The 17,308-nt window shown below is 47.1% G+C and overlaps 1 long non-coding RNA gene across 1 annotated transcript; it reads left to right on the forward strand.

Annotated features, from left to right (window-relative positions):
• Positions 1-91: 91 nt before the first annotated feature.
• LOC120876373 lies at positions 92-16,553 on the forward strand. The gene is made up of 2 exons (XR_005724155.1): positions 92-288; positions 15,941-16,553. It is a non-coding gene; the product is annotated as an uncharacterized LOC120876373 (long non-coding RNA).
• The last annotated feature ends 755 nt before the right edge of the window (positions 16,554-17,308 follow it).

Consider the following 17,308-nt stretch of genomic DNA (forward strand, 5'->3'; position numbering starts at 1 on the left):
CGCCGGGGGCCCAGAGAGGACCTCCCCGGGAAATCGGCGCCACCCAGCGGGCTGCCGCCTCATTGCGCCCGGGGCCGGCAAAGCCACACCTCGCGTCTCGCGTCGCTGAGACGCGTCACGGCGATTGGCTTGTTCCTATTATGACGTCATCAGAGCCCCGCCCGACCAAGATCTCCCAGGCGACCGACATATACAGAGAACCACGTGGAGAAAAGGCACGCGAGCTTCGAGGGGGTGGTTGGAGCACCTGAAGTGGACCTGAATATGACACGACGGGACAGCTGGAAGGTATTGGGAAAGAGGAAGGGTCACGGGGAGAAGGCTCGGCGTTGAACCCCAGGGCGTACATATCAGCTTTCAGTTTTTAGGGAAGGCTAAATGTTCCAGCTCCTTCCCACCCGACTGGGAGAGGGCCAGTTCTTCTGCCTCTTCCCTTCTTCTCTACTCTTTAAGACACTCTCTGCTTATTTTACTAACATGAGACGAGTGACTGGTGGTGTTTTCTGAAGTGGGTAAACGATGGCACTGGGTCAGTAGAAGTGATTCTCTTTTTGTCTTTCAAGAAAAAGCCAAAGGAAACTTCATTTTTTGGTCACTTCCATTCTTTGTATATATCTTTCCCCCTTTCCTCTACTGTGAAGAAAACCACACGGCCAGGTAGATTGGTGCCAAGGCAAGTCCAAGGTTTTCAATTTCACCTGGACCATCAGTCCTTCCAAGTGTCCTTAGCTGCTTCTCTTGTTCTCTACAGCTGGCATTTGTCCATTACCACTCTCCTAAGTCCCTCCTTGTCTTCTATTTCCCTGAGGAACTAGAGGCAATCAGGAGGGAAATCCTTAAAGTTCTGCCTACAAACATAGCTGAATTCATTCTTACTTCTGCTCCAGGAGCGGTGAGAGCTGTGTCCCTCTCGTGCAAGACAAATATCTTCCAGATCGCAGCTCTTTTGTTTCCTATTGTTACCCTCAAACCAGGTTCCCCTTTTGGTGGGTGTCAAGCCAAAAGACACAACCAAGTCAACAGATCTGGAGAAGGAAGAATTTATTACTTGCAGCAAGTGAGGAGAGTAGATGGGATCTTTCCCCAAGCAGTGTCTCCGTGAACAGCAAAATTAGGGAAGTTTTAAGCTAAGGGTACATGCATATTCATGAGGGATTCAGCAGTGTATGCATATTCATGAAGGGGCTTAAGCAGAATTCCTCATAGAATTGGATCAAAGGTTAACAGCCTTCAGTTTGGTTCAGTCCCTCAGTCACTGACTCTGTGACCCCATGGACTGCAGCACACCAGACTTTCCTGTCATTCACCAACTCCCAGAGCTTGCTCAAACTCATGTCCATTGAGTCGGGGATGCCATCCAACCATCTCATCCTCTGTCGTCCCTTTCTCCTCCTGCTTTCATTCTTTCCCAGCATCAGGCTCTTTTTCAATGAGTCAGTTCTTTGCATTAGGTGGACAAAGTATTGGAGTTCCAGCTTCAGCATCAGTCCTTCCAATGAATAGTCAGGACTGATTTCCTTTAGGATTGACTGGTTGGATCTCCTTGCAGTCCAAGGGACTCAAGAGTCTTCTCCAACACCACGGTTCAAAATCATCAATTCGTTGGCCCTCAGCTTTCTTTATAGTCCAACTCTCACATCCGTACATGACTACTGGAAAAACCATAGCTTTGACTCGATGGAATTTGTCGGCATAGTGATGTCTCTGCTTTTTAACAGAGGGCTTTAGTTGATTGAAGGAAATGGCAACCCACTCCAGTACTGTTGCCTGGAGAATCCCATGGACAGTGGAGCTTGGTGGGCTACAGTCCATGGGGTCGCAAAGAGTGACACGACTGAGTGACTTCACCTTAGTTGATTGAAGTCAGAGTGTTGGAAAAGGTCAGCATCATTCCCTAGATTCAGACCTGTCTAGGGTCTCAGCAGATAGTTATCATCCTCCACCTTGGTGAGGATCTTAGATCCAGCTGAAGGAAAAGATTGACATCAGATTCTTATGTATATCCCTTGAGGAAGAACTAGGACTCTTTTTATTAAACTATTGTTTACTATTACTTAACTGAGCAATTGTTTTTTGACTGGTTTTCCTTTATTTCTGCATTCTTTCCCTTCACTTAAGGTCATTGGTCACTGAGACCTGTTCAAGATCTGCCACTGAGGCCAGGCTTAGATGACAAAACAGCTTCAGCCAAAAATGGCTTCTCCTTTGTCAAGAATGCAATACTTAGTTCTCTTTCTCCAGGGACCGCCTACTCTGTTTACCTTAGGACCCTCATTCCATTGCATTTTAGGGATAGCTGCTGGACATGCTGGGTAATCTTCTTGGAAGTGGGGATACAGCAGTGAACAAAACAGGCAAAGTCTTTGCCTTTAAGGAGCTTACATTTTGTAGAAGTAGAAGACAATAAGGAAATAAGTAAACTATATAGTATTGGATGGCAGTCAGAGTAATAGAGGCAAATAAATCAGGGAGTATGATACAGTGTGTCAGATGATATCAGAGATGGTCCCAATGATAAAGTGACTTTGGATAACCCAAAGGAGCTAAGGGAGTGAGCCATCTGGATGTCTGGGCAGAGAGTATTCGAAACAGAGGGAACAGTAATGCAAATGTCCTGAGGTAGGCCACCTTTGAGGAAGAGAATGAAGATGAGTGCGGTTGGAGTGAACGACGACAAGCTAGAGAGTGGAAGACAAAGTCAAAGAGATAAGGGAACACCCTTGTTGGATCCTAAGAGCATTTCAGTGACTTTAACTTTTACTGGAAAGAAGATTTCTAGTAGTCATGTATGGATGTGAGAGTTGGACTATAAAGAAAGCTGAGTGCCAAAGAATTGATGCTTTTGAACTGTGATGTTGAAAAAGACTCTTGAGAGTCCCTTGGACTGCAAGGAGATCAAAGCAGTCAATCCTAAAGGAAATCAGTCCTGAATATTCATTGGGAGGACTGACGCTAAAGCTGGAACTCCAATACTTTGGCCACTTGATGCGAAGAACTGACTCATTGGAAAAGAGCCTGATGCTGGGAAAGACTGAAGGCAGGAGAAGAAGGGGATGACAGAGGATGAGATGGTTGGATGGCATCCCCGACTTGATAGATAGATATGAGTTTGAGTAAACTCCGGGAGTTGGTGACAGACAGGGAAGCCTGATGTGCTGCAGTCTATAGTGTCGCAAAGAATTGGACACGAACTGAACTGAACTGAACTTTTACTCTGAGATAGGAGCCACTGAACAGAGGAGGGATGTAGATCTGATTTTTGCTTTAACAGAGTCCCTAAAACCACTGTATGTCATGGCAGTCTGAGCCTGGGTTGGAAAAGAATTTCCAGACACAGAGTATTTCAGAAGGGAGTGAGTTTAGGGTGCTTCAAGTGAAGTGGGCCGACCTTCTGACAGGTCAGGGAGAGTTAACAGTTTTTGTGGGTTAGTAGCCAATTTTTATTGGATAAAGCAATGGCAACCCACTCCAGTTTCTTTCCTGGAAAATCCCGTGGACGGAGGAGCCTGGTAGGCTGCAGTCCATGGGGTCGCTGAGGGTCGGACACAGTCGAGTGACTTCACTTTCACTTTTCACTTTCATGCATTGGAGAAGGAAATGTGTTCTTGCCTGGAGAATCCCAGGGACAGGGGAGCCTGGTGGGCTGCCATCTGTGGGGTCGCACAGAGTCAGACACCACTGAAGTGACTTAGCAGCAGCAGCAGCCAATTTTTATAGCCTCAAGAAAAAAAATTCCTGCTGGAAAGGTGGCCTTAGGTGATTGGTTAGGGTGAGTATTTTGCCTGATTTGGGGTCAGGAAGCTGCCTGTAAGGACTGGGGGGCTTTTGGCAGTGGTTACAGCTGGGTTCAGTTAGTGCCATAGATGGCCTTCGTTCAAGGTCTCGCATCTGTGACCTTGGTATGGGACCCCACAGTGAATGGAGGACAGATCTGGAGAGAGCCTGAGTAGAAGCAGGAGACCAAGTGCGCCACTACAGTCATCCCGTGAGAGGTGATGGGGGCTCTGGTTAGTGGTAACAGGAGAGCAGGTGAGAGGCAGTTGGATCCTGGATGTTTTGAATATAGAGCCAATAGGGTTTCCTAATGGATTGGGTGGCATAAGAAAAAGGGAGGAATTTTTGGCCTGACCATTAACTGAGGATGTATAGGCTGTGAAAGTTTTACTGAGTCCTAGGTCTTTGTGCTCCGTGCACAACAGGCCAGTAAATTGGGAGACAAGGTGCTGAGGCGAGGAATAGAGACATTATTCGGAAAGTTGGCAGAGAAGATGGCAGACTAGTGTCTCAGAAAAACCATCTTATCAGGGTCTGGATGTCTTCTATAGAACAGAGATGGGGAGGAGATGAGGAAGTAAAGTATTTAAAAAGGCCGTGTGTGTATGCTCAGTCATGTCCAACTCTTTTGTGACCCCATGGACTGTAGCCCACCAGGCTCCTCTGTCCATGGGATTTCCTAGACAAGAATACTGGAGTGGACGCCATTTCCTCCTCCAAGAAGTGAAGTGAAGTGAAATTGCTCAGTCGTGTCCGCCTCTTTGTGACCCCATGGACTGTAGCTAGTCCAGGGATCAAACCCAAGTCCCCTGCATTGGCAGGCAGATTCTTTACCACTGAGCCGCCTAGAAAGCCCCAAAAGGCCATAAGTCTTGCAAATATCTCCTGGAATGGCCTGTCTTGTGTAATAGAGGGAAGGAAGTGTGTTAATTTCTTCTTTCTTATAGCCATTCACAGGTGGACAAGACCAGGATGTCTCCCTAAACAAAGGCACTTTGGTTTAATCTTCAGGCAGAAGGGAGGGTTCCCTATGGAAGGCCACTGTGTACAGACAGTATCCTGTTAGTGAACAAAAGCAACAGGAAGCCAAGATTAGAGTAAAAGACAGATCCAACATGTAGTCAGATTTTGTTCTAGGTGGCTCAGTGGTAAAGAATCTGCCTGCCAATACAGGAGACACGGGTTTTAATTCCTGGATTGGGAAGATCCCTGGAGTAGGAAATGGCAACCCACTCCAGTATTCTTGCACTGAAAATTCCTTGGACGGAGGAGCCTGGCAGGCTACAGTCCTTGGGGTCGCAGAGAGTCGACAAGACTGAGCAGCTGAGTGTGCACGTGAGTGCGTGCACATATACATCACAGAAGGAGCAGATTTGGGAGTGAGGGAAAGATCAGGAACTTGATTTAACATGTATTAAGTTTGAGATGTCTATTAGGCGTGTCAAGACACCAAGAAAGAAGTTGGATTTACATGTTTGGCAAGATCTGGGTTGGAGATAGACAATTGAGATTCATCAGCATACGGATGTTATTTAAAGCATTGAGATTAAAAGAAATCACCAAGGGAGCAAATATAAACAGGAAAGAAAAGATGTACAAGGACTGAACCCTGGCGCTCTCTGTCGACTTAAAAAAGATACACAATGTGAGAGTTATGATTTATTGGGGGCAAAATAGTTTTATTTGGGGGCAAAATGAGAACTGCAGCCTGAGATGCTGCACCTCAAATATCTCTGAGAAACTGCTCCAATGAGGTAAGGTGGTGAGGAGGTCAGTATATGTGGTTTTGGTGAAGGGGGCAGTTCACACAATCAAGCACTTTCTTTGCAGAAGTTTTCTGCTAGCCATGAGGGGCTGATGTCACCATGAGGGGATTTAGTGCTTGTCTAGATAGGAGGAGATGCAAGGATTGGGCTCATAAAATCAGTTCCTGAAAATATCTAGCTATCTAAGGACCCATTCTGCCAGTTTTCCTGGAACACAAAGTATCTAGCTCCTGTTTTCCACCCTGAACTTCCTTCAGGGCATGTGGAAGATCAACAGCTGCAATAGCACGGGGTTCAATCCCTGCAGAGGCAGGTGGCAAATGCCTTTGGCAAGTGCCAGTTTGTCCTTGACATCTCTGACATTAAGTGGTGGTAGAGAATTTTTGTTTAGTTGCTAAGTCGTGTCCAACTCTTTTGCGACACTGTGGACTGTAGCCTGCCAGGCTCCTCTGTCCATGAGATTTCCCAGGCAAGAATATTGGAGTGGGTTGCCATTTCCTTCTCCAGGGGATCTTCCCAACCGAGGGACTGAACCGGTGTCTCCTTCTTTGGCAGGCAGATTCTTTACCACTGAGCCACCATGACAAACTGGTTAGAAACATCTAGGTCCAAGATGGCAGGAGATGACTTCCAGTGGACCTTGAGCCTCATTCAGTTCAGCTCAGTTCCATTGCTCAGTCGTGTACGACACTTTGCGACTTCATGGACTGCAGCACGCCAGGCTTCCCTGTCCATCACCAACTTCCGGAGCTTACTCAAACTCATGTCCATCAAGTCGGTGATGCCATCCAACCATCTCATCCTCTGTCACCCCCTCTCCTGCCTTCAATCTTTCCCAGCATCAGGATCTTTTTCAGTGAGTCAGTTCTTCACATTAGATGGCCAAAGTATTGGAGTTTCAGTTTCAGCATCAGTCCTTCCAATGAATATTCAGGATTGATTTCCTTTAGGATTGACTGGTTGGATCTCCTTGCAGTCAAGGGACTCAAGAGCCTTCTCCAACACCATAGGTCAAAAGCATCAAATCTTTGGCACTCAGCTTTCTTTATAGTCCAACTATCACATCCATACATGACTACTGGAAAAGGCTTAGTTTTAACTAGACAGACCTTTGTTGGCAAAGTAATGTCTCTGTTTTTTAATATGCTATCTAGGTTGGTCATAGCTTCCGAGGAGCAAGCATCTTTTAATTTCATGGCTGCAGCCGCCATCTGCAGTGATTTTGGAGCCCAAGAAAATAAAGTTTCTCACTGTTTTCATTGTTTCCCCATCTGGTTTGCCATGAAGTGATGGCAAATGAGTTTCATTATATGCTCAGTATAATACCTTAGCATCTAAATGACACACCCTCCAGCACCTTGACCGTTCAGAGCTAACCCTAAAGGTCAAAGTGGGTGGTGGCCTAATTCCTGGAAATTCCCACCTCTTCCTCCAAATAGCTAGAACACTCCTCCCACTCATTAGCTTATGAAATTACCCACCTTGTAAAAACTGACAACTCCATACACTGGGGCTGCTCTCACCTTCTGAGATGGCCTACACTCTGTCTGTGGAGTGTGTTCTAAGTCCACTTTTTATCTATCCCTTTGTCTCTCACTGAATTCTTTTTGTGATGAGACATCAGTAACCTGAGTTTCATTAAGTCCTGAGGCCAGGTGTGTGATCTCAGTTAAAAGACTGTGGGTTCAGACTGTGAAACCCAGTCTGAGTTGCACAGTTTCAGTTGCAACTGTCTGGGGTCTAAGTGTTGGTGGTCAGCATGTAGTTAACTTCTTCCACCTGGTGAGGGTTTCAGTATCTGCAGAATAGCTCAAAGGATATGGCTCAGAATATTATCCATGGCCCTTGAGGAGGAACTAAAGTTTGTGAGTTGGCTTATTTATTTATTTTTGAAAAATGTATTTGGCTGTGCCAGGTCTTAGTTTTGGCTTGTGGGGGTCTTTGTTGCCATGTGTGGGGTCTAGTTCCCTGACCAGGGACCAACCCAGGGCCCCTGCCTTGGGGGCACAGAGTCTTAATCGCTGGGCTACCAGGGAAGTCTCCCTTGACTTGGTTTAGTAGATAAACTCTTATTGTCTTGCTTGACTGTTTTCCTTTCATTCTGCATTTTCTCACTTCTCTGATTAAATTTGTTCTTTGGGAAGGCCTAGGAGGCTAAAGACTTTCTACAAATAAGAGAAAGGCAGAGGATATAGGCGGCTCTGTGCTGGGAGGGCCCCACAGGGTCCTGTTCAGTTACAAAGACAATTTTTTAAGTGGGAAAAATAGTTGTACGTTTATATGTTGATGGGAAAAAGCCAGAGTCAGATGATGCAGGAGAGAGATTAGTGGAGCAACCTTGTTGACGAGGTAAGAGCGGATGGGATCTTGTACAGAATGAGAACTTGGCCTTGGTCAGGGCACTAAGGTGCATCCAGAGTGAGAAATGAGCAGCACAGTATGGGCACCACGGCACAGAGATGGATGGATGTGGTGGAATCTGGTGGAGATTCTCTTGGATGGCCTCTTTTCCTCAGTGAATTAGGCAGCAAGGTCAGCTGAGAGAGAGGATGGAGAAAGGGCTGGAAGTTGAGAGAGGTCGGGGCGGAGCTGATGCACTAGTCATCTCGGGGCACTTAACCTTGAGTGTGTATCAGAGTCACCTAGAGTCTGTTCAAGCCCCATCCAGAGTGTCTGGCTCTGGAGGGCTGGGTGGGCCTGAGAATCTGAGTTTCTAAGGAGTTTCTGGGTGGTGCTGAAGCTGCTGGTCTGATGACCCTTTGAGAACTAGATGGTATGGGCCAGTGGCTGGGAGAGCGAGTGTATGAACTGTGCACAGACAGGGTTGTCAAGCAGCTTCAAGGACTGGTATGAGGTTGGAAATTAGGGATTGAACGTGTTTCCACTTTCAATCAAACTTCTTTGCTAGTTTTCATTCTTCCTCGCCACATTCACAGTCACTGTCCCTGGTGGAGTCCTGTCTTTTTCTTTTTTTAACTTTTTATTTTGTATTGGGGTATAGCCAGTTAACGATGTGGTAGTTTCAGGAGGACAGCAAAGGGACTCCGCCATACATACACATGTATCCATTTTACTCCCAAACTCCCCTCCCATCCAGGCTGCCCCATGACATTGAGCAGAGTTCCCTGTGCTGTATAGTAGGTGCTTGTTGGTTATCCATTTTCAATATAGCAGTGTGTACCTGTCCGTCCCAAATCCCCTAACTTCCCCTTCCCTTCATTCTCCCCCTACCATCCAGCAAGTTCATGTCTGTGAGTCTTTTTCTGTTTTGCAAGTAAGTTCATTTCACACATAAGGGATGTTATACGATATCTGCCGAACTTTCCCTTTGACATATAAGTCTCCCAATTCTTTCCCTTAAAAAAGCCCATAAATCTTGAAATCTCTTAGCTCTCTTCTCTTCACAGTTCTCTTGGAAGAGTTGTGCACACTGTCTCCCCACCTCCCCATCTATTCTGCAGACAGCCGGAAACTGCCCGCACCCACTCAGCATCCTCTCCCGCTTGCTCGCTCCAAATGGGCCTTTTTAGTCATACTCGATTACTTGACCTCTTACAAAATTAATACCTCCCACAGATTGTGTGATTATGCTTTTCTCCTTTACTCCCTGCTGCCTCCTTCTCATTCCCCCTTTCCTCTGGTGTCCCTTCAGTCTCAGTTTTCAGAGAGCTTATAGCACCGTGGCTGTTATACTTGCAGATTGTATGCTGTAGATTTCCTGAGAGAACTTCTGATTCCTCTGGTTACTAGTGGTGAGCCTGCAACTTTTACATCTGTATCTTCATATGTTAACAAAAAATGGGGGACTTCCCTGGTGGCATAGTGGATAAGAATCTGCCTGACAATACAAGGGACAATGGGTTTGATCCCTGGTCTGGGAAGATCCCATATACTGCAGAGCGACTAAGCCTGTGGGCCACAACTACTGAGTCCATGTGTCCTCGAGCCCACAAGTCACGACTGCTGAGCCCATGTGTTGCAGCTGTTGAGGCCCCTGCCCCTGGAGCCTGGACTCCGCAACAAGAGAAGCCACTGCACCACAACTAGGTGTAGCCCCTGCTAACCACAGCTAGAGAAAGCCTGTGCGTAGCAACGAAGACCGGCGCAGCCAAAAAGAAAGAAAGAAACAGCAGTGTGCATGTCAAAAAAGATATCCAAAAAAATGGGGATAGTAGTGTCTGCTTCCTCACGGAGTTGATTTGAGGACTAAATGGGTTCGTTTAGGAAATTCTCGGGCAGTCCAGTGGTCAGGACTCCATGCTTTCACTGCCGAGGGTGCGGGTTCAATCCCTCATTGGGGAACTAAGATCCCGTAAGCCATGTGGCACGGTGAAAAAAGAAAAGTTCATATAAACAAAAAGCTTTCAGTGGTGCTTGGCATGTAGTGAGTGCCTGAGCTCATCTGATCTCCCGCTCATACATCAGCTATTATTCCAACTGCCTTCTGACATACCCTTGGATATCACATCAGTACCTCAATCTGAGCATGTCTAAACCTTTAAACTTACCATTTTGCATTCCATTTGCTCCCCTTCCTTTAATCCCCACATCTATGAATGGTGGCATCATCTATCTAGTTTACTACCAAAAATTTGCTAGTTTTCAACTTCTCTCCTCCCATAGTTCTCAAATAGAGGTATTCTCTTAGTCTTCCAATTCAGATACACAGGAAACTAACATTTTTTTTTTTTCCCAATACGGCTACATTTCTCTGTGGCTGCTGTTTAGTTGCTAAGTTGTGTCTGACGCTGCAACTCCATGGACTGTAGCCTGCCTTGCCTGTGCTTTCCCAGGCAAGAATATACTGGAGTGGGTTGCCATTTCCTTCTCCAGGAGGTTTTCCTGACCCAGGGATTAAACCTGAGTCTCCTCCTTGGCAGGTGAATTCTTTCCTACTGAACTACCTGGGAAACCTTTCTATGTGGAGCCAGCCCCTATTTAACTGGAGTGGTGGACACTGAGTTTCAGTCCATTGATGGAGTTGCCCTTCCTTTCTGCAAGGATTGCCTGAACTCTGAGGGGTGTCCCATACATATTTACTAAAGCCCTGGAGGAAGTGGCCCTTATTATTGGGTTGGCCAAAAAGTTCATTTGGGTTTTTTCTGTAAGATGTTCTGTAAGAAGAACCCAAATGAACCTTTTGGCCAACCCAATATTAAATGGCCACCCAAGTGTCCATTGGGATGTATGTTGCCTGGTTCCTGCTTGTGTGACCTCATTAGGTCTGATGTGTCTCTGCTACCTATCGGTCACTCTTGGACACGGAATTATTCTGACTGTTCCAGGCCCCAGAATAGCATGAGGAAGGAAGCATGATGCTGTCCAAGGTTTCAGCTGTCTCCAAAATAGGCTGCTCTCTGCAGTCACTTCCTCTGTCTGGGGCCCTGTCCTCTATCTTAGGATCTACCCCTGGTTGGGTGGTAGGGCCCCCTTGTGGTCAGATCTCAAAACCTTCTCTGGGTTTTTTTTCTGTCTCTTGGCAGCTTCGCCTCTGGCTTGTGTCTGCAGGTGGTGCTGGTGGTTGTGCCAATGGGAGGCCTGGCTTTACCCAAGACATCTTTTCCACAACTTCTCTCTAGGCCATGAGTCCTTTCTGTCTTGTGAAGGGTCTAGGCTGGTGGAGCATAAAGGCCAGAACTGGCTTCCCATTTTTCCCCTTTCTTTTTTTTAAAAAATAATTTCTGTATTTATTTTTTTACTGTGCTGGGTCTTCGTTGTCCCATGGGCCTTTTTCTGGTTGCAGAGCCCAGTCTTCCCTTTGCGGTGGCTTCTCTTGTTGCGAAGCATGGGCTCTAGGGCATGTGGGTTTCAGTAGTTGTGCTTCCCGGGCTCTAGAGCACAGGCTCAGTAGTTGTAGCGCACAGACTCGGCTGCTCCGCGGCTTGTGGAATCTTCCGGATTCTCCACCACTGAGCTACAAGGGCAGCCCTGCCCCCTGGCTTTTGCTGTCACATCCTTTTACTGAGGCATGAGCACAAAACCTTGGCTGGACTCCAGTGTTCTTGCCTGGAGAATCCCAGGGACGGGGGAGCCTGGTGGGCTGCCGTCTATGGGGTTGCACAGAGTTGGACACGACTGAAGCGACTTAGCAGCAGCAGCAGCATAGGGGTAAAGGGAAGCCAACAAAAGTAATATTTCACAATATCATCGTACTGTACGCACTGCATCTTGTGGGGACCATTCTCTTTCTTTTGTTCCCCTCAGGTTCCCCTCTTACCACCTCTGTTGCATCTTAGTTCCAAGTTTTTTCTTTTCTTTTTTTTTTTTAAGATTTTTTTTGGTGTTGACCATTTTTAATGTTTTTGTTGAATTTGCTACAGTATTTCTGTTTTCAGTTTTGTTTTTTTTGGCTGAGAGGCATGTGGTATTTTGGCATCCCCAACCCTGCATTGGAAGGCAAAGTCTTAACCCCTGGGCTGCCAGGGAAGCTCCCTGAGTTTCATTCTCATATTTCTCCTGGTTTGGCAAAATTTTCTTCCCAATCCTGAGAGTCAGGTTTCTGGAAAACAATGTGAGGTTTTTATGGTTGAAGACCTTTAATAAAAAAAAATAATAATAAGTTGAGGAAGACTGAGTGACATACCCAATGCCTGATAACTATTTTATCTTGACTAAAATCAATGCTGACATTTAACACTCACACTAAAGGAAGTATCAGTAACATTTTACAGACCTGAAGTTAGCAGTGATATGTATATTTTAATTTATGTTTGTCATCCCTGGGTGACTTCACCTTTTTGGGATTTCCCTGCAGTTTCAACAGTATAGTTTGGTTCAGTGCAGGCACCATGTAGTTAGGGGTTCTCCTCACGCTAGGTGCCTTCTGCCCGAACTTTAGGATTTCCGGATGGCATGGCCCTGCTGTCTCATTCCCTTATGGTCTCCAAGCCGACTTTGCAGAATCCTTTATAAAGGGTGCCTTTATAAAGGCACCTGAGATCAGATCCTGATTTTTGACACCTTGGTAAGGAGAAGCAGGAAAAACCATCCTTTAAAAGTTGCCAGCACAGGGGCTTTCCTGGCAGTCCAGTGGCTAAGACTCCACGCTCCCAATGCCTCCCAGGGCTTGGGTTCGGTCCCTGGTCAGGGAACTAGATTCCATATGCTCCGACTAAAGACCTGGTGAAGCCAAATAGAAATAATAAATATATTTTTGAAAAAGTTGCAAGCACATTTTCAGTTTATAGAGAGGGAGAGACTTCCCACTGGGGCCGACTGATTCTTTGCTTTGGGAAAATAACCACAAAGAGGTTTTAGTTTCCCAGACATGGAGCAAGTATCCATCACTGAACTGAGAGGGTAGTTAGATCTGGTGGATGGGAATTGTTTTCTGGCCTTCTAGCTTTTTTAGAAGGCACTAGGGAGAAAGTATGACTTGGCTCTGAGTTTTGAGTGCCCTGGCTGGGTCTCTGCCCAGCGTATGTGTGCAGGATCGGAGGTGTGAGACAGGGACTCGGGCCAGGAGGTGGGGTGGGGCTGGAGGTGATAGAAAGTGAGACGGAGCTGGTGGGTGGTGGACTTCCTTCAGGCCTACTCAGGGCCCAGATGGCTGGCTAACACAGACGTTTTCAAATGAACTGAGTTGGCGTGTGTCATGAGTCTGGGTGTGAGTGGCCTCTTAGGGTTAGAGGCATACCCCAGCCCATGCCTCTGAAGGAAGTGGACTTTCGCTGTTAGTTGTGCTGACAGGAAGTAAAGAATGGGGGGTGATGGATCTTAGACTCTCCGGGTGAAGAAGCTTTCTCCTTTCTGAGCCTCCTGACACTGTGTTCTGGGCTCTGAGGGGTTGGTGTGCTCAGAGCATTGCTGGAGCTGACCCTCACTTGAGGGAGTGAGGTGAGGGGTGTTCCTATTAAAGGCCCTCCTCCTCTTCACGAGTTTGGCTGAGGTGAAAAGCTCTGCTTCATAAGGACTCCGGTGTAAACCACCGTGGTTCCTGCCCTTGGTCTGGTCCAGCTCTGTCCAATAGAGCTTTCTGTGAGGAGGGAACGTCACCAGCCACGTGTGCTGTTGAGCATTTGAAGTGTGGCTGTTGTGGCTGAGGAACTGAAAGTTTAATTTACTTAAGTGTTACTTGTTTATGTCTAAATGCCCACATGTGGCTAGTGGCTACCATACTGGACAGCTAGGGTCTAGATGGCAGAAAGCCACGAAGCGTTAAAGCCCGAAGCCTGAACCCAGAGCTGTGATGCTGGCTGTTGTCATCAGAAGACACGGAGGCTCCAAGAGGCTGTGTCACCCTGTGTTGGGGGTGGAGCTGCCCCAGAAGGCCCCACAGCCAGAGGTGCCAGGGTCCTAAATATGCCAAGGCTGCAGCTGACACCCCAAGAGCCCGGGACAGTGGGACCAAGTGTCAGGCCATAATTAAACTGACTGCCCACCGTCCCATAGTGACTGCCTCAGGCCCGCTTCTCCCTGTCCGGCTCCGTCACCAGTGGTCCAGAGAATTCAGCATTTCTCTTCTGTAGCATCTCCTTACCTGAGCCAGTTCCCGTCCCCACCTCCCCAAAACCCTCTCATGCCTGGACACTTCTCTGGGATGGACAAGCTCTGCTTTGTTCTCAGCCTCTTCTCCGGAGAGTCTGAGTGCTGGCCTTCAATGAAACTCATTGTCCCCTGAGGACATTGTTTCCCTTGAGGCCTCCTTTAGTGGAGTCTGCTTTTTTTTAAACTGGAAGATAATTGCTTTGCGATGTTGTGTTGGCCTGTACCACACAACAATGCGAATCAGCCATAATTATATATATGTGTGTGTGTGTGTGTGTGTGTGTATGTACGTATGTATCTCCCTTCCTTCCCGAGCTTCCCTTCCTTCCCGAGCTTCCCTCCCCACTTCCAGTGGAGTCTGCTTTTACTCCATCCCTCACATACCTCAGGGTCAGGAGGTGGGATTTGGGTGTCCTAGGGCTGCCGGGACAAATGACCATCTCTTAAAGCAACAGAAATGTTTTTTCTTAGACTTACACTTTTGGCCAGAAGTCCAAAATCAAGGTGTTGCCAGGGCCATGCTCCCTCTGAAGCCTCTAGGGGAGGGTCCTTCCTGGCCTCTTCCAGCTTCTGGTGGTCCCCAGTGATCCTTGGCTGGTGGCAGCACCACTCCAATCTTTCCTCCATCGTCACATGGCGGTCTTCTCTGTATGTCTCCTGTTTCTCTGTGTTCAAATTGCCCTTTCTCATAAGGACACCAATCTTTGGATTAGGGTCCACTCTAATCCTATGGGCTTCCCTGGTTGCCCAGAAAGTAAAGAATCTGTCTGCAATGCAGGATCCCTGGGTAGGGAAGATCCCCTGGGGAAGGGAATGGCAACCCACTCTAGTATTCTTGCCTGGAGAATTCCATGGACAGAGGAACCTGGTGGACTACAGTCCATAGGGTCACAGAGTTGGACATGATTGAGCAACTAACCCTGATCCTATGACTTCATTTTAGCTTGATTACATCTGCAAAGACCCAGTTTCCAAATAAGGCTTCATTCATAGGTCATGAGGATTAGGACTTGACTGTACGTTTTTTTGGGAGGCTACACTTCAACCCACAGCAGGTGTGGGGGGCGTGTCCTTGCGGCCTCCCTCCCTTGTGGAGGAATCTACCGGCAGCTGGGTACCCTATTGCCACCCTTCCTCACTGCTGCCACCTGCTGGCTCCAGGTCACTGCTGGCTTCGGGCTCAATGGCTTCCTTTCCACTGTGTCTCTTTCATCCTCCATGATTTCAACAACCACGTGGATGCTCCTTCCCGCCCTCTGGCCTGTCAACTTTTGGCCCCCTGTACCTCCTCTTTCCATCTATGTGTAATCTGCCCACTGTCTGACCTTTTTACTTCCTGACACAGGTAAGACTCTAAAATGCATTTTACAAATGTAAGTGCTCACATAAACACAGCAAAAAGTTCCCTTGTTTCCTTTTTTAATAAAAAAAATTGTGTTAAAATACATAAAACCGTTTGGTGGTGTTAAGTACACTCACATTGTTGTACAACTTCCATCATCCATCTCCAGAATGCTTTTCATCTTGCAGAACTGAAACTCTGTACCCATTAAATAATGACTCCCTATCCCTCCTCCCCCTCCCCTCAACCTCTGACAACCACCATTTTACTTTCTGTCTCTCTGAATTTGATTTTTGGCTTTTTTTTTTGTTGGTAAATAATATATATATATATATATATATATATATATAAAATTTACTATCTTAGCCATTTTTAAGCATATAGTTAAGTTGTGTTAACTAGCAACTTCTTTTTAAAGGTACATTTTGGCTCAGTTGTGAGTGCAGAAATTCCAAGTAACAGTCGCTCTAACACAGTATTCCATGGCTTCTCTAATAGCTCTACCATCACTAGGAATCCCAGCTGCTGCCTTGTACTTTGTCCTGTGTAGCATTCAACTTCTGTCTTACAGCACAGGATGGCTGCTCCAGTTTCAGCCATCAACTCCACATTCCAGCCAGCATGAAGATGAAAAAGGCTGAAAAGCACACGTTCTCTCTTTAAGAGCACTTCTCTGCTTGCAACGCAGGAGACAGAGTTCGATTCCTGGGTCGAGACAGTCCCCTGGAGAAGAATATTGCAGCTCACTCCCGTATTCTTGCCTGGAAAATTCCATGGACAGAGGAGTTTGGCAGGCTATAGTCCACGGGATCATAGAGTCAGGCATGACTGAGTGACTGAAGACACATACATAAAAATTATACTGATTATTTTCTGTTAATGTTCCACTGGACAGAACTTAGCCATATGTGCACATCTTGCTACAAGGGAGCTGGGAAATGTAGTCTTTATTCTAGTTCAAATTTGTGGGTTCTACTGCGGAGAAAGAAGAGGAGAATGCATGTTGGGAAGCCACTACGCAGTCTGCCACAGTTTTGCTGCCTCCTAGCAACAATCACTGCATTGAAATCGATTCCTGACTTCTTACTGGGCTGTAGATTCTTTCAGCCAGGGGCTGTGTCATTTACCTCTTAGCACAGCTAGGTACTTAACATTTGTTGTACAAATACATGTTCTAGTGCTACCATCTGACTTTATTTTTTATCTTTGGCTGCGCTGCGAAGCTTGCAGGATCTTAGTTCCCTGCAGTGGGGGGCGTGGAGTCCTCTGGACCACCAGGGAGTTTCCCCCATCTTATTTTGGAAATCAGAGGAGTGAGGCATTGAAGGGTGACATGACTAGGATCTTGTAGCCCAGGTTTCCACCAAGCACCAGAAGCTATTTGAATGACCTCCTCTGACCATGCCCACTGCCAGCTACTCCCACCTCTGTGCTGGGCCAGGCCAGCCACCAGTGGCCCTTCCAGGGTGGAGCTACGCTTGGCCTCTGCAGAACTCTCCCGTTGGCCCTACTCTGCCCTCTCCAGCATGTGCCCGTTTCCATACCTTCTCTGTCCCCAGGTCTTCCTCTGCCTGGGCAAAGATGCCTCCCAAGAGTCTTTTTTTTTTTTTGGCTATGCTGGGTTTTTGCTGCTGTGTGCAGTGGGCTTTCTCTAGTTGTGGTGAGCGAGGGCTACTCTGTAGTTGCTATGGGTGAACTTCTCATCTGGGTGGCCTCTCTTGTTGCAGAACACGGGCTCTAATCTGCAGTAGTTGCAGCTCCAGGGCTCTAGAGCACAGGCTCAATAGTTGTGGCGCACAGGCTTAGTTGGCCCTCGTCATGTGGAATCTTCCCAGACCAGGGATTGAATCCCAGTCCCCTGCATTGGCAGGCAGATTCTCTTACCGCTGAGCCACCAGGGAAATCCTTCTGGGAGTCTTCACAGGACACGATCCTCCTG

Source organism: Oryx dammah, unplaced genomic scaffold, assembly GCF_014754425.2.
Source record: "Oryx dammah isolate SB20612 unplaced genomic scaffold, SCBI_Odam_1.1 HiC_scaffold_17, whole genome shotgun sequence".
Lineage (NCBI taxonomy): Eukaryota > Metazoa > Chordata > Mammalia > Artiodactyla > Bovidae > Oryx > Oryx dammah.